Source organism: Nicotiana attenuata, unplaced genomic scaffold (assembly GCF_001879085.1).
Source record: "Nicotiana attenuata strain UT unplaced genomic scaffold, NIATTr2, whole genome shotgun sequence".
In the NCBI taxonomy this organism is placed as follows: Eukaryota; Viridiplantae; Streptophyta; class Magnoliopsida; order Solanales; family Solanaceae; genus Nicotiana; species Nicotiana attenuata.
The window spans coordinates 100,409-127,618 of NW_017670592.1; positions in this window are offsets into that span (position 1 = coordinate 100,409).

Genomic DNA, 27,210 nt, shown 5'->3' on the forward strand with positions numbered 1-27,210 from the left:
AAATTTGTAGTTTAATAAATTAAATTAAAAATTTTTGAATTGGACTGAATAATTAAAGTATGGGTTCCAGGTTGATTTTTTGAGGCCCGTAGCACGACTTATCCTTAATTATTTATGCGTTGCCAATTCAATATTTTTAGAATTTTTAATTAGATTAATAAATTAAAATAATTAATTATGTTTAATATTGGACTGAATAAATTAAGTATGGGTTCCAGACTTGATTTTTGAGGCCCGGTAGCACCGATTATCCTTTAATTATTATGCGTGTCAATTCAAATTTTTAGAATTTTATTAGATTAATAAATTAAATAATTTAATTATGTTTAATATTGGATTGATAATTATGTATGTGGTTCCAGGCTTGATTTTTGAGGCCCGGTAGCACCGAGTTATCCTTAATTATTATGCGTGTCAATTTCAACATTTTTAGAATATTATTAGCTTAATAAATTAAATAATTAATTATGTTTAATATTTAACTGAATAATTATGTATGAGTTCCAGGCTCGATTTTTGAGGCCCGGTAGCACCGAGTTATCCTTAATTATTATGCGTGTCAATTTTAATATTTTTACAATTTTCTTAGCTTAAAAAATTAAATAATTAATTATATTTAATATTTGACTGATTAATTATGTATGGGTTCCAGGCTCGATTTTTGAGGCCCGGTAGCACCGAGTTATCCTTAATTATTATGTGTGTCAATTTCAACATTTTTAGAATTTTGTTAGCTTAAGGAATTAAATTAAATAATATTGAATTGGACTGAATAATTATGTATGGGTTCCAGGCTCGATATTGGAGTTAAATTTACAACATATATTAATTTGTTACTTTTGTAAGTTTATTGTTATAAATTAAATAAGTAATTTTGTAAAGTGTAATCTAAAAGGCTCTACTACGCTAAAAGGCTATTTATTTTACTACACTAAAAGGCTCTATATTTTACTACACTAAAAGACTCTATATTTTACTACGCTAAAAGGCTATTTATTTTACTACGCTAAAAGGTCACTATTACATATAAAAACAACTAACATAAAATACAAATATGAACAACAAACAAAAAAAATAATATTAATTTTTTATTTAACCAAATAAAAACATAACATTTAAAATACAAATAATTTATCAACTTTTAACATTTTTTTTACCAAAACTAATAAATCAAGTCGTGTATAAATAAGATAAAAATTTAAACACAAACATAACACAAATTAACACGGAAACACATTAAAGAATACAAATATGCATGTAATATACGAGTTTCTACATAAATAAAATCGAAATACCTCGATTTAAGTTTTTTGAATTTGATTGAAATGGAATTTTTACACTCGAAAGAAGGAATCCAAAGCTTGTCTTGTGCCTGGGACCTACACTCCTTGCTCTTAAGGTGACGGGTGGGGCCGAATTTTTTTTTTTTTAAGATCACGGGGGGTGGGGGACCAAATTTGGGCAGAGGAGTATTTTAATGGGGTGGGGGAGTTTCTGTCGGTCCAAGGAAGAAGAAGGGTTATATTTTCAAAAGGCAATTCGCAGTATTATACTGCGAATTACCTAATTCGCAGTATAATACTGCGAAATGCCTTTTGAAAAAAGAGCTGGGCCCATTTTAAGCAATTCGCAGTATAGTACTGCGAATTGCGTAAAAAAAAACAATTTTTTAATAATTCGCAGTATAATACTGCGAATTACCTATTTGTGTAACTTTTTTTTTTTTAATATTAAAAATGTGCTTTGTGTCCAAAAAATCATCAAAAAAGTTTCGGACTCTTGTTGCAGAGGCAGAGGATTAAGAAGTAAAATTCTGAATGTACGAAACAATCAACAAAAAAGAACGTGCTTTTCCAGCATACTTATATGCAATTTGACCAAACGTAACATCAGCATTTCTTTGTCTGATTGTTAACATCAGCAGTCAAGGGCGGCTCTAGGGTAAGACAGGCGAAACCCTTGCCTTGGGCCCCAAAAAATTTAAGCCCCTAAATATATAATATATTTATACTTATACATTTGTTAATAAAAATTTTCAAATTTTAATTTTTTTTAAAATTTGATAGAGATAGGTTTGAATGAGTTAGAGGGTGTTTGGCTAAGCTTATAAGTTAGTCAAACTGGTTAATAAGCACATTTTGGCTCATTTATGCGTTTGTTAAACACCCAAAGTACTTATAAGTCAAGTGCTTATAAGTTAAAATCAGCCATAAGTAATAAGTTGGTCACCCCCAACTTATGCCTTTTAGCTTATAAGCACTTTTAGTTTGACCAAGACTTTTACTAGTTTATCCTTAATAATATTTTCTAATTCACAAAATATTTTTTCCCAAAATAAATTTTCTAACTTTCTTTTAATTCCATATTCGTTGTTCGTTTGTTTCTTTATAAAGAAACTTTTAAATTAATCTTTTGTAAAGTTTTTAAGAATATTTTAGTCATTTTAATAAAAGAACAACTTATCAACTCTTTTCTACCAAACACATCAATTGCTTATTATCAGTTTCAGCGTTTATCCAAACACGTATATGTTTATTTAAACAATCAGTTTCAGCACTTAAAAATGCTTTTCAACACTTCAAGTTTATCAGCTATTTACAATCAGCTATTCCAAACGGGCTCTTACTCCCTCCGTTCCACTTTATTTATTTTTTTGATTGTTTTCACACATATTAAGAAATTCATCTTTAACATAATTAACAATAAAATTAACTATATTGACATGTATTATCTCTTCACATTTTTCTCATTTTATTTTATATTTGACATAATGCCATTTTGGGATTTGAGATGTAATGATTAGCAACTCCCCGAACTCGAAGCAACCGGCAGAACTCATTGAAAACTTTGTGAGCATCAAAGACTATTTTAAATTTTCAGCAAGAAATCTCAATTTGTCATGTAATTTCAATTTTAAAACATCAACGAACTACAAAATGGTGCAAAAAAATTTCAACATTCCTCTCTAGTTTTATTTTACAAAAATAATTAACATGAATTGTAGGAGATGAAATGGTCATCTGATTTTATAACAAATAGTACATGGATTACTAGAGAAGTGAAACGCCAATATGAGATGGATGAGTCCAATTGCACTGAAAAATAAATATAACACATACTCCAACATTACTCCAAGGAAAATTTTGAAAAAAATAAATAATTAATTTACTCTTGAAATCTGAAAAAATTAATTATTTTTGACCACAAAAAAGGGCAAAAAAATCAGATAAAGTGGACAGAGGGAGTAATATGATAAATCTTTTATCCCTTTAAATTAAACAATATATTTACCTTTTTATCAATTTTACTTTTCTTCTATGTATACTTTTTTTTCCATGTTTCTCACGATTTTACTTTCTAGTTTTAACTCAGATTCTCTAAATTAGCTGTTCCTTTTGACAATTCATACGTCAAAAAGCAAGTTCTTTTGTGTCTCTTTTTTTAACTAAGAAATTTTCGAGGCAAGTGTCACCATGTTAAAAAAACTCAATGAGTAATGCGCTCACCCCTTTATTATTTTCACTTAATACCATATTTTTGCATAGAGGAGAATTTAATATCATGATGTGCGCCTATCCGATACATCAAGCGTATATGTTGCGCACACATATTAGGCCCTTTTAGAGTCTTTTTATTCTATGAATTTTATGAAAAAAAGTTCAAGGGTCATTTGATATATTTTAATTTTAGCCACTAATTTCATCGAGACCATTGTTGCACGAACATGTTATTCAACCAACTTCATTCGCATGTGTTAACTGAATGGCATATTCGTTGTCTTTAGTGTTCTTGTCGTTGTTGTCTTACCTTAATTGAAACTCTATATAATTTAATTAAGAATGTCAAGAATAGATGGCGGCTCAAGAGGTAGCCTAGTAAAACTTGATTTTGGCCCTCGAGATTTTGAGGCTAAAAAAGTTTTTAGTAGTGAATTTTATAATTTTATTTTAGCTTAAACAATATTTAAGTTTGCAGAAAAATTAAAAGTATAAAGAATTTGGAAAAAATAAAGAAAAAGCGATTGTTTATTCTTTAAACGTAAAATACTTTAGAACATTAATTAAACTACTTATATTTTCATATTGATAAATATAATTGTTTACAACAATATCAAATGAATTATATTGTAAATACATGCGTAATATTTTATTTATTCAAATTATCATTTATAATATAAATAATATTATTACTATGTAAAGTTAAAGATTCTACATCATTTAAGAATATTATATTGTAACAACAAACACGAAAAAATGGTAATAATAGTTTATTTGCATATATATGTGTGCATACATATATGAATTCTAGCATAAAAAAGTATAAGGTCTTTTATATTTAGCTTTTAGGCCACTAATTTTATTAAGTCGCCCTTGTCAGTAGTACACTTCAAAAAGAAAAAGGTGCTTCTTGAATTCTTTTTCACCACTAGTGCTTCTTGATTTACCTATATCTATGTGAGCTATCGATGCGGTCAGTGTATCATTGGTGAGAAGGAATCTTCGTCAGTGTCTACTTCCTAAATCCTGCAAGTAAAGATATCTAACCAAATATAAAGATCAAATGAAGCAGCTCACAATCAGCAAGCTATTTGAAGCGAAACACGTGCATTAATAGTTTCCATTACTACAACACCTAATAAACATTTTGATGCCCTGAAGGCATGATAGGTAAAACTATAACATAAGCAATATAGTCGTTAAACAGTTTCATATATAAAGGGCAGGAAGAGATGCATATATAAGGGGAGAAAAGGAAGCAACTAAAATGGTACATATGAAGCCAATTGCATCTTTAATGAAAATATAGCCAGGGAGAAACCGAATATTATTAATGTATTCAATATATTTAAGTGAGTTCTTGCAAGTTTGGAGACCAAAAAAGGTTTGTCTATATTCACATGGAGCAGCAAATCACCTGGACCATTCAAGTTGTTGTTACTGTAGCATATCCTAACTGCAAACTGAATTGGCCTTGGGTGAGACTTTGTGAAGAGGTGGAAAGAATGAAACCTATTGTGAGATATTGGCAAGTAACATGGATTAAACCATCATGGGATATGATTAAGGTAAATACAGATGGGAGCTTTTTGGTTGACACTGGTAGGGCAGGTATAGAAGAGGTAATAAGAGATCCAGATGGTGATCTCATCATGGCCTTCTCCATACCAATCCACTGTAGAAGCAACAATGAAGTAGAGGCAATAGCAGCTAAGTTTGGTGGAGAGTGGTGCACTCAACAGGGATATACCAAATTCTGCTTAGAGCTTGACTCTCTTATAGTAACCACTGACCAATATGTTAAAAGAGAGGAACACCAACAATATGAAAATGAAGCATATAATCAGTTCCATCACACAGATTCTAGACCAGGCAGAAGTTCAAATTACCCATTGCTATAGAGAAGCCAACCAGGTGGCTGATCTTCTTGCCAAAAAAGCTACAAACAGTGACAATAGCTCATATTACTACACATTCCAACAATTGCCTCGAGAAGCTAAGGGTCCTTTTTGCTTAGATAAATGGCAGTTGTCTAGCATAAAAAGTAGATTTGACAAAGCTAATTTTTTTTGTAAGTTAATGTATTTTCTTTCCTCGTGGAAGAGAAGCTGTATAAGATTAGCTCATTCATGAGTTTTTTAAGGCTGTTGCAGCTACAGTCTTGTGTATATGGAAGGTCACGTACATGCCCCCCTTCTCTTTTGTCATCTTTACCTTCTATATACATCAAGCCAAACCCCCCAACACCTCAGGATCCTCTCCCTGGGTGATGGATTTTAAACTAAAAAAAAAAAGGTTCTCGTGTGGGTGTATTAGATGCACTTCTGGCACAAGTAATAGGTATCATAAAGCTCTAGAGAAGTACTGAGGTCAATATGCACATGAAAATAGGAGGCAGATTTCACTGCTAGGCTTGTATAAGAAAGAGGAGTAAAAAGAAGAACTGACTCTTCAAAGACTTGATGTCTCGAAAAAGTTCGCTTCCACAGCAACACTTGAACACTTTCACTGGATGACTATGATCGATGAAGTCAATACCATAATCCTGCAATGTTTCATATTTATAAGTTTCTTCGCGAGTCTAAGTCAACAAATAGTTAAAAAGATAAATTACACTTATTTTTTACTTAAAATGAGAAACTCCTAAAGTCATAGTGTTCAACGTAGATGGGGTATTACCCAAGTTAACTCTTCTAAAACATTTAGTGAAAAAAGCAACCTGCAGTGACATGAAAAAAGATGTTTGATGTAAATTTTCCACGGATTTCTAAATAACAGAGGGATACTTATAAAGGCTTTAAAAAGAATGATTACAATTATGATGTTCTATACTTCAATACCACACAAGAGGAGGGGGGTGATTTGTGTGGTGTCCAATTTTTCGCTTAAACTGATTATGGAAGGACCTTATTCTTCTAAGTGTTCCTTAATCAACTATTTTAGAAATAGTAAATGCGACAAGTAAAGACCACAAGTATTTTACGTAGAAAATACCTGGCTCAAAAGGTAAAAAAATTACGACCTACTTCCCAGTAGGATTTTCCAAACTCTTCACTAAATCACTGAGCCAAAAACTACATTTACAAAACACTTTTGTAAACCTAGGATTAACTCTAATCCCGTTGTGGCAAACAACCTCTAACTGTTGCGACAACCTCAAGTTAAATCTAACTTGAAAACTTTGAGTACCTATTACAACTGCCTTTAGATAAAGCTGAAAGGTACAATATGAAAACACCTACTACAATTGAACTAGAATAAAAGACAGACACTTGAAACTGGTTCTTCTATCTGGTTCATGTAGCTTCCGGTTTGCACACTTGAATCACACACGAACTGCTTGCAAAAAGCCTTGCTATTTTGCCTTCAATTCACGTTTAACTTCTGCTTTGTGCATTACCTGTAAAAGAGAACAACACTGATATTTATAGAGTTAGTAAATAAAGATTAACTAGAGTTCTAATGCTACTCTTCCTTAGTGGAAGAGTTCTAGTTGATCTTAACTTCTAACTCCTTCCCTATCTTGGACAATGTTCTCTTTGAGTAAAGAGTCGTTCTCCTTATCAATTATGCAACCTTTTCGATCAGGAGATATCAAATATACCAAGTTAAGCTTATCTCCTTCAAGTGTATCCCACATGCTCGAATCTCCCCGTTTCTATACACCACAAGGGATGGACCTGGTTCATGCCTGAGCTTCCTTTGTCAATCTTCAAAACTAACCTTCACTTGGGCCAACAAATTTTCCCTTTTTGATGATGATAAACTCTGTGCTTTTCATCAGCTTAGGCCCTGTTTTAACTTAGCTCAACATCAACACAATGTTAGAAATAATTTTTCTTTTTATCACTTATCATCAAGGACCAGTTTCATTAGGTTTTATACATCAGTGTTCAAAGCTAAACATCACTTGTTTAAAGCACAACCTTTTCCCCCTTTTGGCATCATCGAAAAGTTGCATAAAAAAATGTGCAATACCCAGATTTTAAAACTTACTCATGGCCACTGAGGCTATCCCAAATGCAATCATGGATTAATCATCATTAATCAAGATAAGAAATTCAACTATCAAAGAAATATAAATAAATAGTTAGAGCAAAAACCAGCAGATTTTATTGATTTCATTGATAGGTGATATGATTCTTCCACAAAGCATAAAAGGAAATAAAAATACTGAAAACATGAGGAAACAGAAAAACATCCCAAACTGGGTCACTGAAGGAACTACACTAGGCTAGGAAGTTAAGGCTTGGAAGAACTAGATGCTGGGTTATTTTCTTGGAGAAGTTTCAGCATGTCTTGAAGAATTCCATCATTCTTCTCCTTTTCCCTTGCAAGTTCAGTTCTGAGAGCATCTCTCTCAGATTCTACTTCAGCCAACCTTGTCTTTAGCCTTGCTATCTCAACTTCCTTTGCCTCACTCTCTTGCATCAAGGATCTGACATTGCTATTGACTGGTGCCTTCTTGAATGAACCAGGTTCATTAGGAGTGGCAAGAACCTTATAGTCACAAGCAATAAGAGTTTTCGCCCCAAAGTGATCTTTGCTTGTAGCCACCTCCCACTTCTTCAAAGGCACCTTAAAATGTGCAAGCACATCTGTAAGAATGAAGCCCTAGGGAATGGCATAAGACTTAGTGCCATTGATAACCCTATCAAGAAGCTGGATTATAAACTCAGGCCAATTTATCTGCCTCCCACTGTCTAAACACTACATGAGAACCAAATCCATAAATTTTGCAATGTGCCTCATTTCCTGCCTTGGCAGTACACATTTGATGACAAATTCGAACAGCACTTTGTGGGATGGCTTCATCTCACTCTTGTACACAGCCTTGGGCTCCAGTTCCTCCTCATTGTTGCTGAACTTTCTGGTAATGGCAAGGGTATTAGGAAGGTTTTCTAGGCTTGGCCACTTAAGCTTTGTGTAGTCATTGTATCCCTCAGTAGGTACACCTAGAATTTCACCCAACTCCTTTATATCAAAAGAGATTTTCACCCCTTTCACCAAGCTGGTAACCCTTCCATCCTGTACTGTAACATTTGCTATAAACTCAACTATTTCATCCCTAGCCAACCTGCCATCCATCTGAAGGACCATGTCCTTCCAGCCTTGCACTTCTAATTTCTCCAACAGCAGCACCATCCCTTCCTCTTCCAAATCCTTGAGGAGTCTGCCCTTCGGAATAGTTCTTTTACCAAACTTCGCCATCTTGTCCTTTTCAGTGTCTGATTCATCTTCCTCTTCTCCACTCCATTCCTCTTCTTCAGCAATTTTTACTTGTTTGGTTTTCACTGCAGACCTGGTCCTTTTTTTCCGAGTGGATGGTTCAGCAGACTTTGACATAGGAGTAGACTTCTTAGAGGAAGTCTTGGCTTTCTTGGGCTTTGGAGTCTGAAACCCCACTTCAGCATTTGCATCTTCATCTTGATGCACCAGGTCCATCTCATCCACATCAACAGCCTCAAAAGGCTCTCCCACTTTCTTCTTCCCTTTGTCCATCCAATTCTTTTTACTTTCTTCTAATTCTTTCTGCATCACTTCCTCATTCTACTTCAGTTGACTTCTTGTGGCTCTTCCTCTTGTGGGAGGAATCTCAATAGTGTTAGAGGGAGCAACCTTCCTTTTCTTGGTAGCCCTAGCACTGCCAAGGGACTTAGCCATGGAAGTTCTCTTCTTCGGGCTGTAGCTGTCACCTACTTTCTTCAATAGGTCTGTGAGGGTTTCTTTAACTGATGAACCAGGTTCATCTACTTTTTGCCCAAGGTTAACCAGCCCTTCAGCGGCTTTGCCAGACCCACTTCCCCCTATTTTCTTGACACTTTCCTCTACTTTATCTGATTCTGTTCCACAAATAGCCATTTTACCTTTATCAGAAGTGGGTGAAGAACCAACCACTATTTTCCCCATTCCCGTTTCTTCACTTCGAACACCCTTACTCTCTTTTTCTTTTTTCTCTTTATTTTTACAACCTCTCCTTCTGGACATCGAAGTTTCTACATCCACCACAGATCCAACCAAAGTAAACCTATTTTCCAGATTTTCAACTACCACATAAATAAACTCATTAGTAGTATTTATTCCAGAATTTACCTGTTCAATATCAGAAGACCCAGTTTCTTCCCCCTCAGTAGTAGACTTGAAGGAGTCGTCAGAGTTCTGGGGTTCTTGGGCTTGGCTAGCTTTTAACTGTGCGTTTAATTTCTCTGATAATTCTTCCCACCAACTTTCTTGCGAGCAAGCATCTTAACTCTTCTTTTCTTAGGCTGAGGAGTGGTTGAAGATGAGGAGTTTGGTGAGGGAGTGCCCGGGTTATCAGAGGGGTTAGTCATTTTGTGCTCGGTTCTTGGAAGAAAGAAGAAATGTAGATTGAATTTTGGAAGATAAGAGAAGAAGGAGAGAAATGTCAACGGTTTTGAGAATAACGAAGAGAAGGCAGAGATGATGATGATCAATTTAAAAGGAGTGGATAATTAATGGGTAACGGTAGGCTGCATCAGTCATGTGGAAGTCTAATCGAACTGAAATTTTAGTTTGAATAGACGGTGGAGTCTTCCCTAGGATCTAGGTGATTTAATTTGGTTAGGACTCTGTTGAACGGAACTGGTTCAAATTTATTGGATAGGTTTAAGAGAGATTTGGACTTAGGTAGGACTCTGCTCAGGATTAAAAAATCATTATTTCAAATTATGCAGAGTGTAGAAAACATATCTTGCTATCCTGATGAACCAAGTTCTTTACTGATAATTCTCTTGTGTGTCTAAATTTGCCTAAATAGAGAAATAACATTAGAGATTAATGAATCATTTTAACACATGGCACAAGAGTATACTATTGAAAGTATGAGACTGAGCAAATATTAGTCTAATTATATACACAATTTACAAATTTTCTGACCGAATTTTTTTTTTCAATTTTTTTTCGTTTAGCAATGAACTGGTCCTTTAGGTGATCTTCATCATCCCTAATTCCAACCTGTTCCTCTCAAAATGAGCTCTACTTAAAGTTTTTGTGAAAATATCAGCAATTTGCTTATCAGTAGCACAAAACTCCACAGTGATCAAGCCTTTCTCGTAATTGTCCCTTAAAAAATAGTGCCTAACATCTATGTGCTTAGCTCTCTTAAGATGAACGGGGTTCTTTGTCATACTAATGGCACTAGTGTTATCACAAAAAATAGGGATGCAACCAACATCAATTCCAAAGTCCAATAATTGCTATTTGATCCACAACAATTGAACATAACATGAAGCAACATCAACATACTCAGCTTCAACAGTAGATAAGGCCACTGAATATTGCTTTTTGGTAGCCCATGACACAAGACATGAACCGAGGAAGTGTGCCATACCTGAGGCGCTCTTCCTATCCACAAGGAAACCTGCATAATCAGCGTCAACATATCCCACTAGGTTAAAATTACTACCTTTTGAATACCAAAGGCAAAGGTCAATGGTGCCTTTATAGTATCTCAATATTCTTTTGACAGCAGTCAAGTGGAACTCCTTTGGATTTCCCTGAAATCGAGCACAAAGACCTACACTGATAACAATGTCAGGTCTGCTAGTAGTAAGATACAAAAGAGAACCAATCATTACCTTGTACAACTTCTGATCAACAGATGAATCAGGTTCATCTATATCCAATTTTGTGGCTGTTGCTATAGGAGTATCGATTTCTTTTGAGTAGCTCCATTTGAGTTTTGCTTAATTTGTAAGCCTAAAAAGATATTAAGCTCAACCATCATACTCATTTCAAATTCACTCCCCATTGGTTTAACGAATTCCTTACTTAGTTTATCAGTAGTTTCTCCAAAGATTATGTCGTCAACATATATCTGTACTACTAGAAGGTCTTTACCTTTTTCCTTCAAGAATAAAGTGTTATCGATTTTACCTCTCTTGTAGCCATGCTCAAGCAAGAACTTTGATAATCTTTCCTACCATGCTCTAGGAGCCTGCTTGAGCCCATAGAGTGTTTTATCTAGTTTGTACACATGATCTGGACACTCCTTGCTTTCAAACCCTGGAGGTTGCTTGACAAACACTTCTTCCTTTAAATAACCATTGAGGAAGGCACTCCTGACGTCCATCTGGTGAAGAGTAAATTCCATGTAAGCAGCAAAGGCTATGAGGAGTCTTATTGCTTCCAACCTTGCAACTGGAGCAAAGGTCTCATCATAGTCTATGCCCTCCTCTTGGCTATATCCTTGAACCACTAATCTTGCTTGTTCCTTGTAATAGTTCCATCTTCATCAAGTTTGTTTTTGAAGACCCATTTTGTGCCAATTACTGATTTGTCCTTGGGTCTTGGAACCAGATGCCAAACTTGACTCCTTTCAAACTGGTTGATTTCATCTTGCATTTCATTTACCCAGTCTGTATCCTGCAAAGCCTCATCAACATTTTTAGGTTCAATAAGAGATAAGAAAGCATCAAAAGTACAAAGATTCTTTAATGAAGATCTAGTTTTAATTCCAGAGGTTGGATCAGTAATTATGTTCTCAATGGGATGATAACTTTGGTACTTGTAAGGTTTCACAACCAACTATTTTCCTCTTGATGTTTATCTAATGTTCTGTTGCTGAGGAACATGCTCATGGACAGGTTCCATCGAGGTATTAGATTCAGTTCCTCTTTGTCCAGTTCCCCCTGTTAGGTTGCCCTGAATAGAAGAACTTGTTCCATCACCCCTTCCATCTTCTGGTGCAGCTTCAGCCTGGGCTATGATTTCATTTAAACTTCTTACCAGCCCAATTGCTTCATCTTCATGTTCCCGTCTCTCAAAAAGAATGTTAGTTTCATCAAAAACTACATGGACACTTTTTTGTACACACATAGTTCTTTTGTTGTATACTTTATAAGCTTTACTATGTGAAGAATATCCCAAGAATACTCCCTCATCACTTCTGGGATCAAACTTTCCTAGGGAGTCTTTACCATTGTTGTACACAAAGCACTTGCAACCAAATGCCCTAAGATGGGATATATTGGTTTCCCCCCTTTAAGTAACTCATAGGGAGTCTTCTCTACAAGAGGTCTAGTCATGCACCTATTGATGATGTAACATACAGTATTTACAGCTTCTACCTAGAAACTATGGGACAGTTTACTAGAAAGAAGCATAGTCCTAGCCATATCTTCAAGTGTCCTATTCTTTCTTTCAACTACTCCATTTTGTTGTGGAGTCCTAGGCAGAAAAATTATTATCTATGCCATGCACATCATAAAATTCAGCAAACTTAGCATTTTCAAATTAAGTTCCATGATCAGACCTAACTGATGCAAGTTGATTACCTAGTTGTTTCTGAGTTTTTCTAACAAAAGAAGTAAACATGTCAAATGCTTCATCTTTTGAAGTTAAAAACAGTGTCAAGGTAAACCTAGAGTAATCGTCAACAAGCACCATCACATATCTTTTACCACCTCTGCTTAATATTCTCATTGGACCACAGAGATCCATATGGACCGATTCCATCATTCTGGTGGTGCTTACCACTTTCTTGCATTTAAAAGAGGACCACTTTCTTGCATTTAAAAGAGGATCTTACCAGCTTCCCCCTTGCACAAGCCTCACAAACTTTGTCTTCCTTAAACTTGATGTTAGGCAGTCCTATCACCAGGTCCTTGGAGACTAATTTGGTGAGTTGACTCAGACTTGCATGTCCAAGTCTCTTGTACCACATGAGGGTATCATTGTCCAACACACTTAAGCAAGTGAGTTTATTTTCCAAGAGTGTGGACAGATCTACAATGTAAATATTGTTTACTTTTTTTCCCTGCAAAATAATCTTGCCAGTGGTAAGATTTATCACAAAACATTTGGTAGAGGTGAATGCTACCGAGTTATCTCTGTCAACAGTTGTGATACACTGATTAGACTGTATTTCAAGCCATCTATCAAGTATACATTCTCAATAGAGTGAGAGTCTGTCTTACCTACCTTTCCAACCCCAATGATCTCACCTTTCTTTCCATTTCCAAATGAGACATTTCCTCCTTTAAGGTCCTCAAGTGAAAGAAACTGGTTCTTGCTTCCTGTCATGTGCTTTGAGCAGCCACTATCCATGTACCATATTTGGCTACTTCTTTTCACTTGGACCTGCAAAAAGAAATCAGGGGTTAGTCTTAGGAACCCAAATTCTCCAACAGCCATAAGTGTTTGTTCATCTCCACCTTCATCCTCTGAGTCCTCGTCTGAGCTTTCTCCCCAGGCAACAACCATAGCTTTTCTTGATCCTTTGTTCTTCTTGGGATGAACATGTTCCTAGGGCGGTGCATAATTTGGTAAATACCGAATTACCGTACCGAAATCGAAAATTTTGGTATTTGGTATTTGATATTATGGTATTCGGTATGGTATTTGGTTTAAGTTTTAAAAAAATCAGTATTAGGTATGGTATTTGGTATTTTAAAATAAAATACCGAAATACCGATACCGTACCGAAAAATATATTATATTACACAATACACATATTATTAGTTATAACATAAATATAAGAAATCTAAAGTTTTACTTTCCTTTATTCTCTAAGTTCATCAATTAACTCTAAGCAAGTAACAAGACATTTCTAATGATCAAATTTATTCTTTTATGTACAATTTTTTCTCTCAGTGTTGGTATTTGCTGGTTTTGGACAAAAGTTTTGTCAAAAAATGTTTTTAGTTTTTTACTTTCGAGTACAATAATCAAGAATATTAACATCTATGACTCTATGCACTAGTTAGTATTCAAACCGAATAAACCGAAGTTACCGAACCGAATAAACCGAAACCGAAAGGGCGAAAAACCGAACCATGCCGAATTTAATTAGTTATGGTATTGGTATAGCATTTTAAGAAACCGAATACCGAAAATACCAAACCAAAATGTTTAAATACCGTACCGAACCGACCGACGAACACCCCTACCTGTTCCTTCTTCCTGTTTCTCCGTTCAGCTCTTTTCTTCTTCCATTCAATTTCCCATTGAGAGCTGTTTTTGATATGGTGATCAGTCTTCCCACCCTTGTAACATCCCTCATTGGTTTGCTTTTCAGGAACCCTTGGTTTGTTGTAGTTTCAACTTCTGGAAGGACCCTTTTCCTCTCATTAGGTACTTCTTGAAGTCCTTTGTGATCATGGCCATTTCATCCTCCTCTAGATCAGCACCTTCAGTGATTCTGAGTGTCAGGATCCTTTCCTTCTTGGGTGCATCCATCTTCATTGTTTGCCTTCTAAGTTCATAGGCAGTGAGATTTCCAATTAGCTCATCCAACTTAAGAGTGGCAATGTTCTTTCATTCCTGAATAGCAGTGATTTTGCTTTCCCAAGAGACTGGCAGAACCCTTGTCAAAATCTTCTCAACTTTGTCTTCTTCAAGAATAACCCTTCCAAGAGACTTAAATTCATTTGTTAGTGTGGTGAACCTTGTATACATCTCCTGGATGGTTTCCCCTTCCTTTATGGTAAAATTCTCATATTGAGAATACAAGAGTGTTCATCTGGACCTCTTCACTGGAGGTGTTCCTTCATGAGCCACTTGCAAAGTGTCCCAAATTTCCTTAGCAGTGGTACAACTTTGAATTCTGTTGTACTCATCTAGACAAAGTCCACACACAAGCCATTTCTTGGCCTTAGCATTCTTCTCCCATTTCCTCAAGTCCTCAGCATTGCACTCAGCTCTCGTTTTTGGCACATCTACTCCTTCAGCATTCTTCTTCATGTTAGCCAGGGGACCATCAGTGACAATGTCCCATAGCTCATAGTATTCTCCAGTGATGTGATCTCTCATCCTGTTTTTCCACCAAGAGTAGTACTGGCCATTAAAGAGTGGAGGCCTAGCAGTGGATTGCCCTTCCCAGTTTCCAGGTGGTGCGCTCATCTTGATCTGTTCCTAAGGTGTTAGCCTCTTCAAGGATAACCCGCTCTGATACCAATAGAAGTTTTATACTACAATACCACACAAGGGGGGGGGGGGAGGTGATTTGTGTGGTGTCCAATTTTTTGCTTAAACTGATTATGGAAGGACCCGGTTCTTCTAAATATTCCTTAACCTACTATTGCAGAAATAGTAAATGCAGAAAGTAAAAAACACAAGTATTTTACATGGAAAACACCTGGCTCAAAAGGTGAAAAAACCACGACCTACTTCCCAGTAGGTTTTTCCCAAACTATTCACTAAATCACTGAGCCAAAAACTGCATTAACAAAACACTTTTGTAAACCTAGGATTAACTCTAATCCCGTTGTGGAAAACAGCCTCTAACTATAGCGACAACCTCAAGTTAAATCTAACTTGAAAACTCTGAGTACCTATTACAATTGCCTCTAGATAAAGCTGAAAGGTACAATATGTAAACACCTACTATAATTGAACTAGAATAAAAGACAGATACTTGGAACTGGTTCTTCTATTTGGTTCATGTAGCTTCAGGTTTGCACACTTGAATCACACAGGAACTGCTTGCAAAAAGCCTTGCTATTTTGCTCTTAATTCACGTTTAACTTCTGCGTTTGTGCATTACCTATAAAAGAGAACAACACTGATATTTATAGAGTTAGTAATAAAGATTAACTAGAGTTCTAATGCTACTCTTCCTTGGTGGAAGAGTTCTAGTTGATCTCAACTTCTAACTCCTTCCCTATCTTGGACAGTGTTCTCTTTGAGTAAGGAGTTGTTCTCCTTATCAATTATGCAACCTTTTCGGTCAGGAGATATCAAATATACCAAGTTAAACTTATCTCCTTCAAGTGCATCCCACATGCTCGAATCTCCCCATTTCTATGCACCACAAAGGATGGACCTGGTTCATGCCTGAGCTTCCTTTGTCAATCTTCAAAACTAACCTTCACCTGGGCCAATAAATTTCCCCTTTTTTATGATGATAAACTCTATGCTTTTCATCAGCTTAGGCCCTGATTCAACTTAGCTCAACATCAACACAATGTTAGAAATATTTTTTCTTTTTATCACTTATCATCAAGGACCAGTTTCATTAGGTTATATACATCAGTGTTCAAAGTCAATTGATTGATTATACCTCTACATGCTAGATATAATGTTGCATCTAGTGTTTACCTACTACTTTTCTTTTCAAATTTGTGGAACAAAGTAATAGAAACAAAGAACAGACCCCACTAAAAAAGTGAGAGCAAAAATATTAATTCCAAGAATCTAAGAGACAAAAAAAATATACAAGGGTCATGTTTATAGTTTTAGCTTTTAGTTTAAATTAATAATTGTCTTTCATTGGTGTTAAGTTAATTAAATATTTAAATGTTAGAAAATAAATGATTAGGTTTAATTCTGCAATTAGATTTGAATTAGGATTTAATTTAGGATTTTAATTAATTTATTTAGAATTTAAAATAAATAAATAAAAACGAAACAAAGAAAGGAAAAGAAAGGTTAGGCTTTACTTTGAATTGGGCCAACAAATAATTTCAATGGCCCAATTTCCCTCAATCCGCCCAAGCCCAATCTCCTATTAACCCAGTATGTCTCCCCTCTTTAAACAAACGACGTTGTTTCACCCTCTCAATACCAACCCTTGAGTTCATGGATACATACTCATAGATACAAATTCATTCATGCATCCTAACTTCCTTCACACTAAAAAGTGTCCAAATGAAGATCTGAAAAAATAAAAAAAAAGGGCCAAAAACAAAAGAAAACTACGATTTCGAAGAAGATTTGGGGAGTTAATTTACTATTGATGTTTCAAAGTAAAATCGCATGTCTACTTGTCTTAAATGATTATCTGAACTCTTGTGCAGCATGCTTAGTGATTTTTCCTATTCTTCCTTGACGTCTACTTAGTCTAAACTATAGGATTTTCTTGTTGTACCTGTTATTTCTAATGTTTTGAGCTGCGTATTTACTTTTGACCTCGTCACTACTCGACCGAGGTTCGGCTTGGAACTTACTGGGTACCGTTGTGGTGTACTCATGATACTCTTCTGTACATGTTTCGTGTGCAGATCCAGGTACCTCCTACTAGCCCCGCTATTAGTTGCGTGCTTGCTGTTGCTCCGGAGACTTCAAGGTACATCTGTCCGCGTTCGCAAACCTCGAAGTCCCCCTCTATACCTTTTATGTTGTTCCTCCATTACTTCTTCTAGATACTGATGTATAGAACCGTTAGACAAATTCTTAGAAGCTTGTGACTTATGATGTTCCGGGTCTTGGGGAAATTCTGTGTATATTCGTGAGTTGGTTTTTTGTACATGCCGAGCGACATTTTTACCAGTTATTTAAATATATCTTGCTGTTAGTTGTTAAGGTTTTGCTTTATCTTTTGGTTATTTCCGCAAATGTTAGGCATACCTAGTCGTAGAGACTATGTGCCGTCACGACATCTCAACGGAGGGAGGATTGGATCGTGACAAGTTGGTATCAGAGCTCTAGGTTCATAGGTGTCGTGAGTCATAAACATGTTTAATTGAGTCTCGCGGATTGGTACGGAGACGTCTGTACTTATTTTCTGAAGGCTATGGAACTGTTAGGAAAATTTCACTTCTTTTTATTCCTTGCCGTGCGAAATTGTTGGCTTCGAAATTCTAAATTTCTGTCTTGTATTCTCTCACAGATGGTGAGGACACGTACAGTAAGATCAGATGACCAGGCACCTGCGCCCCTACTAGAGCCGCCATAGGCCAGGGTAGAGGCCGAGGACGTCCATGTGGTACAGCCAGATCAGCCGCACGAGCTGCTACAGAGGAGCCACCAGCAGCTCCGGTCGGAGAGCAGACACTTGAGACGCCTACTACTGCACCAGCTCTTCAGGAGACCCTTGAACAGTTCATGAGCATGTTCAGTACTTTGGCTCATGCAGGGTTGAAACCCCTTGCTCCTGCAACATCTCAGGCTACGGGAGGAGCACAGACTCCCGCCGCCCGCATCCCAGAGCAGCAGGTTCAGGTCTATCAGATTCCAGAGGTTATATCGGTGCCACCAGTAGCCCCATTTCAGCCCGAGGTTAGGGCAGTAGTTTTTGAGGAGGAGCAGCGTATGCTTGAGAGGTACAAAAAGTACCACCCTCCTACCTTCAGTGGTCTGGAGTCAGAGGATGCTCGGGGTTTTCTTGAGGAGTGCCATTGTATCCTCCTTACTATGGGCGTAGCAGAGTCAAATGGGGTTTCTTTCACTGCGTTCCAGCTTAGAGGAGCAGCCTATCAGTGGTGGCGTGCTTATGAGTTGGACAGTCCGGTTGAGGCAGCTTCACTTACATGGACTCAGTTCTCAGATATGTTTTTTAGGGAGTATGTTCCTAGAGCCTCAGAGATGCATGGTGCGCCGAGTTTGAACAGTTGTGCCAGGGTGCTGTGACTGTGTTAGAATATGCAGTTCGTTTTAATGATTTGGCTAGACATGCACCAGCCTTGGTTGCTACAGTTCGAGAGAGGGTCCGCCGGTTTATTGAGGGGCTCCATCCCAGCATCAGGATTAGTATGGCCTGGGAGTTGGAGATGGATATCTCGTACCAGCAGGTTATGAGTATTGCTAGGAGAGTGGAGGGCATGCTTGCTCGGGAGAAAAAGGAGAGGGAGGCCAAGAGGTATCGAGAGTCTGGCTCTTATATTGGTGCTCGTGCCCCAGCTGCATTTTGCCATGGTAGGGTAATGTTCTAAACGTCAATACCACACAAGAGGGGGGGGGGGGTGATTTGTGTAGTACCCAATTTTCGATCTCGAAGAACCTGGTTCTTCTAGGTGTACTAACTACTACTGTTTGCGGAATTAAAAGTACATAAAATAAAGAACAGAGATTTTTACGTGGAAAACACCTGGCTCAAAAGGTGAAAAAACCACGACCTACTACTCAGTAGGATTTTCCCAAACTTCCACTAAAATCACTGAGCCAAAACAGCATTTACAAAAACTCTTTGTAAACCTAAGGATTAACTCTAATCCCTTTGTAGCACACAACCTCAACTGTTGCGACAACTTCAAGTTAGCCTATAACTTGAATACTCAAAGTACCTATTACAATTGCTTCTATAAAAGCTGAAAGGTACAACTTTAATCCACCTACTACAATTGAACTAGAAATAAAGAAAGACACATAAAACTGCTGGTTCTTCAATCTTGTTCAAGTAGCTTCAGGAGTGCACACTTAAATCTCACATAAATTGCTTGCAAAATCACCGTGCTCTTTTGCTCTCAATTTAGTTTAACTTCTGTGTATGTGCAATGCATGTAAAAGAGAAAAATCACTGTTATTTAATGAGTTAGTAATTAGAGTTTGATTGAGACTCAAATGCTGATCTTCCACCGAAGTTGAGTCCTTGAACAATACAAACTCCAACCCTATCTTTTATCCGGATTGTATTCTCTTCTCATAAGGAGACTTTCTCTCCTTATCCCGTATGCAACATTTTCGATCAGTTCAGGAGATATTGCTGCTTGATCAATGAGACTTATCTCCTTCGCGTGCATCTCACATGTATAGGTTGACTAACACTGTGCTTCACATGATGGACCTGGTCCATGACTGAGTTCATTTGTCATTCTTCAAAACTTTACCTGTTCTTGGGCAAACAAATTCCCCCTTTTTGATGATGACAAACTCTGTGCTTTTTACTGATCAAAGAACCTGTAAGAACTCAGCTTAACCATCAACACTTAGCTTAGAAATTTTACTTATCATCAAGGACCAGGTTAATTAGGCTATAAATATCACTTAATTCAGAATAATGAGTAAAGCACAATATATCTCTTCCCCCTTTTGGCATCATCGAAAAGTATACACAGTGTGAATCCCAGATTTGAATAAGTACTCATGGCCACTGGGGCAACTGCAAGTGAAATCATTGTGCAATTATCAATAATCAACAAACATATTTAAACTATTAAGATCAGAATCATCATTGAACAACAGAAAACATCAGTTGTCATTGATAAAGATATGGTTCCACAAACAGTCCACAAAAAGAAAGAAAAACTACCAAAATATGAGGAAAAAAAAACAGAAACATCCCTAATCCGGGTCACTGGGGTCACTAGAGCTACTAGACTAGTTCAGAAGACAAGTGCTAGGAGACCTAGGGCTTGGAGGAACTAGAGGGTTGAGACTGGAGAAGGTTTATCATATTCTGAAGCATTCCATCACTCTTCTCCTTTTCTTTTGCTAGCTCAGTTCTAAGGCTCTCTCTCTCAGATTCCAACTCAGCTACCCGAGCCTTGAGCCTAGCAATTTTATCATCCTTAGTTCCACATTCCTGCACCAAAGCCGTGACCTTGCTATTTATGGGTGTACTCAGAGATGAACCGGGTTCAATTGGGATGGCATTGACTGGATAGTCACAAGCCAGCAGGGTCATAACACCAAAATGCTCCTTGCTTGATGCCATTTCCCATTTCTTCAAAGGCACATTTAGCCTGTCCAGCACAGTAGTCAATATGAACGCATATGGAGTGGAATGAGCCTTAGAGCCATTGATGACCCTGTCGAGCAATTTGACAATAAAAGCAGGCCAGTTGATTTGCATTCCTCTCACCAAGCACTCCATAAGAACCAGGCATGTAATTTGCAGTGTGCCTTCTCTCCTGTCTGGGCAAGAGGCACTTGTTGACAAATTCAAACAAGACCTTGTGCTCAGGCCTCATTTCACTTTTCTGCACAAATCTGGCTTCAGGCACATCTCTAGAGTCACAGAACCTCCTAGTGATTTCAAGAGCAATAGGGAGAGAATCCAGACATGGCCACCTTTGCCTTGTATAGTCATCATACCGTTGATACCCAATTTTTTCCTATGTATATTTTCAAAATAACATATGCATGCATATGTAAGCATGCCAAAGCATTTTAGTATTTTTCCTAATTTCTAAAAGATTTTTTAAATCAATTTATTTCCCAAAATTATTATTTTGGTGGATAATTTATTTTATTTCCCATATTTATACCAGAATATAGTTAAGGTAATTTTTTTATATTTTTTTTTCAAATTTATTTGGTATTTTAAAAGCTAAATTGCATACAATTGCAATTTTAGCCTATTTCAAGATTAATTGCATTTTATAATTATAAATTTGGTTCCAATATTTTTAAATTAATATTTACATAGTATTTACTGATTCAGTACTTTTAATTTAATTTCAGAATCATCTTTACTATTTTTTATAAAATAAAGGGAAAAACTGGCTATTTAAAAACTAGCCTCATTTGCATTTCAATTATAGCCAAATTGATCCCCTAATTGACCCAATCTCAGCCTCGAAACAGACCAGCCCAAACCCTAAAATAACCTGACCCCTAACCCGTCGGCACGACCCGCCCGGTTAATCTTTTAATCCAGGCCGTTGATCATTTTGATCAACGGCCACGATTTGCCCTTACCTTTTTAATTCACCTAACCCTACCCTAATCCCCTCATTTCCATCTCTTAGCCGCCTTCAAACACTCTCCTCTCCCAAAACTCTCTCGAAGGTTCCTTGGAACCCTAGTCACCTTCTGCCCCTTTCAACCGCACTTTCGCCGGAATCCATGGCTTCTCAGGCCATGGATGGCCTGTACTCACCCCCTCCACCTTTAAACCATGGGTGTTCGAAGTTTCGAGGTCTGACCTCGATGGTGTTTTTTCAAATCTTCTCAGATCCATGGCTTTGAGGCCTCTCCGACCTCGCTCCGGCGTATCCAAGCATCAGGAGCCTATTTTTGACCTCTTCGACTCAAGATCGGATTTTCTTCCAAGCCTTTCTCATTTCTACGGTTTCTATGGAACCCTAAGCTATTCGAGGTTTTCTCTGATTGTTTTCTTAAATCTATGCTATATCTGTGCTTTACTGAAGTTTTAAAACGCTTTCCCCAATTGTTTCTTCAAAATTACTTCTTTCCGATTTAGGGTTTCTGAAAAAGTTTTAAAATGTTTTCTGACTCTTCTTCTTTTCTTTGTGTGAATCTGTCTATGCTATGTTTTTATGTTCTCTTTTCCACCTCGCATATCCTTCTCCTGTGTTCTTATCATGCTTTCACGCGTTTATCTTATGTGTTCGTTTACCCCCGTGTTCCTTTACTGTATTTTCTACTAAGCTCTTAGTTCTTTATTTGCCTTCTTCTGGACTTTGTTTGAGCTCGTTTAAACATGTTTCCTCTACTGTTTCCTAAATGTCATACTGCCTCTTTTTTCTCTTCTGAACTTGTTTAAGTTCCAAACTTTTCTTAAAACCTTCTACTCTCACTATGCTTTAAATCAGTTTCTTCACTCTATTTGCTTCGAATGTGCTATTATATCTGTTTGTTTTCTCATGAATCTCTAAAAGAGATCTCTGAGCATGTTTCAATTACTTGGCTCCTCGTCTCTGTATCTGATTCGACTTAGAAACCCTAGAATTTGGGGTTTTGATGAGGTTGATTTTGTGTTTGAACTAGGGTTCTACTTTGGAACCCTTGACTCTCAGACTCATTTTGAGTCTATAAACTGAATTTGAGCCTCTTTGTTTGTGACTCTGAACTTTTCTATACTAGATTCTTTCTAATTAGCATGACAGTTCTTTCTTGTTTGACATGTCTGTATGCTTTATATATGAGGAATTCTTCCTTCAGAAAAGGTTTTGCCAATTTGTGATTGATTCAAAATTTCTTTTATTAAGGTTCGATTGATTGTTACTGATTTTCTTTAATTAAACCTTTCTTCACCTTTTCTGGTTGGATTCATTCATACCAAAACTCAATTTCTGATTTTTACTGGTTGTTGATTGATTGCCTTTCCTTATTTGCACAAATCGTGTTGCTATCAAACTCTTTCCTTAAATAGTTTCTGTGTATTTGCCCTTCTTGTATTACTTTGGAAAAGATTTTGATCAAATTCCTTCCTTATTTATTCTGCCCGTTTGAAATTAGAATTCCTTAATTAAAGGGAGACCTTATGTAATTGATTTCAAAACTATTTTCTTACCTTTTTCTTACTTGCTTTCTGCACTATAAAGGGCACGACCTTTCAGCACTTTAAGACACCTTGATTTCAATACTCTAACACGCATTACTTACTTTCAATTTCAGACTTATAGAGTCTGAATCAGGCTCTCCTTGGTTGTACTCTAATTTCATATTTCAGACCTAGAGTCTGAATCAGGCTCTCCTTGGTTGTACTCTAATTTCTGATGTAATTTTATTCTTCTTGATTCGTAATAATTTTGTAATAACTTATGGGGGTTTTAGTGAAAAGGGAAGGGTCACTCATGTATGCATAAGGGTAAATATCATGCTCTTAGGTATTTACTTCTGTAATCGTATCCTGCTTTCATTTCTGCATTCTCGAAATTCTGCCTATAGGTTTCTGCACTTCTGCATTTTAGAAATCATGTCTATAAATCCTGTCTTTCATACATAGATATCATATCAATAGTTCCTGCATTTGTACAACTCATATAGAGAACATGTCTATAGGATTCTGCATTTCTGCATCTCATATAGAGAACATGTCTATAGGATCTCTTAAATTCTGCATAAACATCTATCACTAGGCAAACAGTTTATAGGTTTAAATAACAAATTGCTTTCTAGATACCATGCCTATAGGACTGCTGCATTTTTATAAACGCTTTTCAAACCAACCACGCTTAGAAAGCATGCCTATAGGAGCAATCAGCTGAATCTGAATCGTCTACAAGTCTAAAATCAGTGGTAACGATACTCAATACCTGCAGAACTTATGTTTTTTTTCTATAATCAGCAAGCCTTCTTTAAAATCAGTGTGCTCCTGCATTATTAGATATCATGCCTATAGGTTTCACCTAGGCAAGCCATTAGGTAATTAATCAACTGCACCAATCTTTGATAATTACAACCAGCGGGCAGGCCTAATTCGGACTTCTTATCTGAAAATATGTGATAAATCAGCCTGCCTTAACACTTTAAGTTAATTCAGACCATAACTAGTACGTGCAAGACATGCTAAATAATTTGTCTTTATGTGAGGGGGCCTGTCTGAGCCTTTTTAACTGTTATGAGTTTCCCATATCTGCTTTATGTGTTTTTGTTTGTCGCCTTAGAATTTTATCCTTTTAAACTCTGAAAAGCCCTAAATCTCCCTCCCCCTTTAGGACTAGTAGTCCCATATGCCACCGGGACAGATAGGATTGGGACGAGTAATAGCATGCAATAAGTAACAAGACCATTCCGTGCTTTAATACCTTAACGGGGTGGGAAAGGGTAGATATGGACATGATGACCACGCGATAACACCACGTGTATAAACGGTTACCGGGTGTTGTGTGGGGTGATCGATATTATTTATAAACCTAGGACCCCTCCCTTCCCTTTACTTGTTTAATCTTTCAGAATTTCCTTTTTTTTAAAAACAAGAAACTGCTCAATTTTCAGCTTCTTTAACTTTTCTTTTACTTCAATTACGTAAAAACCTTCCTTTTACTTGTTTATTTTCAGAACTTTAAAATTGCTTTCTTCCCAACTTTCAGCTTCTTTTGCTTCAGTTGCTTGTAACCATTATGTGATAACTATCTCGTATTTGCAATTCTTGCTTGTTCACTTGTCATTTACACTTAAAGTCACAATTGTAGCATGGCCGGGAACCACACTAGTGGATCTTGAGGGGTGCCTAACACCTTCCCCCCGAGATAATTTCAAGCGCTTACCCAATCTCTGGTTTTTCTAAATCAAATTTCTTTAGTGTCCTAATTCACTTAATCATTAGGTGGCGACTCTTCAATTGCAAACCCAATTCCCAAAAGGAAACGAGTTGTCCGCCAAGTTAGTTTCGTGAGAGAAAGGGGGCATCGACAGCATGGCGACTCCGCTGGGGATTTCTTTAAGGCTTTACCATTTCATGCTATTTGTGACTTTATGTTTCTTTACGTGTCTTTACTTGTTTAATTGCCTTTAAGTATTTATTCTTTCTTCTACTACGAAACTAACTTGGCTCTTTGTTTCTTTTCTTAATGCTTTCCTTTATCGCTTTCCTTTAATACTGTTGTAAATTATGAGAAACTGTTGTAATTATTACTCTATGAACATGCAAATACATGACAATTTGTTTAATTATTGTAACTGCGTATTCAACATCATATTCCACTTGTGCCAAACAAAAGACCATAGCAACGCTTATAATGAGTGGTTGCGCCCTTCCGATATTATCACCCCTAAATCCGGCAAAGGCATATTTGCGGTAAAACCAGTCGATCAACGGTGTAGTCGACGGTTCCGTGCCTTTCCCTCTTGAGTTGTCCGCTCAAGGGTACCAGTCTAATACTCCATAGAAACCTTACTCTGTTTAATTGTGCATGCATCATTGTCAAACCTAGCCGAGTCAGTTATGTTGTCCGCATAATGACTCTTTAAGATAGCCTTATCCAAAGTCCACTGGATTTCCTTGAAACCCAAACGGACACTACCACGTTCTGTGCATTCATTTGGAGAACTAAATGCTTCTTATGCTAATTGTTGATATTAAATAGTCGAGTTTGGTAGGGGTAAGGGTCTAACACTTTTGTCTTGCAGAAATGAGGCACGAGGTCCCCAAATTCGGCATGGTCATCAACATTCACCCCAGATTGTTAAAATGGTGGGAAGATCTTCATTCCAGTGATCAAGCTCTTGTCCGAAAATATCTACGAAACCTACCTTCTCTCCTAGAAATTCAACCCGACAACAAAATCATAGAAGTTGCCGCTCTATTCTAGGACTGTGATAGGTCGGTATTCCGCTTCGGAGACATTGAGATGACAGCTTTGCTTGAGGAGATAGGAGGACTGGCTGGAATACCGTGGGAAACTCCGGGTTTGTTGATGCCGGAAAACCGCAAAGGTAGAGGTTTTCTCAAAATGATGGGTCTAAAGAAGAATCCTGACTTGACATGTTTGAAGGAGTCGTACATTCCCTTTGACTATCTGTACGAAAGGTACGGTCACAGAAAATCTTACCATACTTATCCTAACGAGCTCGCCCTTACATCATTGGGGCATATCCATCGAAGGGTCTTTGTCTTCATGTTCTATTTCTTGGGGATGATAGTGTTTCCAATGAAGAAAGCAAGAATCCATACCAGGCTAGCTATGGTCACCAAAACTCTAATGGAAGGAATTGATGGACAACCATTTAGTCTCGTGCCAATGATCATTGCGGAAATATACCGAGCCCTAGAAAGGTGTCAACAAGGAGCCAAACATTTGGAGGGTTGCAATCTGCTACTTCAACTTTGGCTCATGGAACATCTCCAAAAGGGTGAATACCGACAGGAAATCCATCGTAGAGACTAGGACGATCATATCGCCTTTCATCACCCGAAGCGAATGAATTACATGCCCAACATGTTCGCCCAACCGGGGAATGCTAGAGAATGGGTCGAACTCTTTGATAATCTGACTGAGGACCGAGTGCAATGGATGTTCGAGTGGTTCCCTACTGAAGAATTCATCGTTCGATCTAGGGATGCGCCATTTCTGATATTGATCGGTTTGAGGGGGACCTACCCTTATGTCCCTCTTCGAGTTATGAGACAGGCTGGTAGGAAGCAGGTTATACCAAGGGTCGACAAGATGAGTCACTTCCGGGCTGACTTCCAGAATGACGATAGTCCGCACAGGTGCAAGGCTCAGCATATGTGGCACTGCAAAATTATCTTGGGAAAAGACACCATTGAACCAGACAGATACCATGCTGGTTGTACCCCACATTATTCAGGCTGGCTGGAGGACAATCACAACGGTTTGGGTCAACCTGGGTTTGTTCGAGGTCACAGGATCATCGATGAAAAGGCTGAGGCACAAGTCAAATA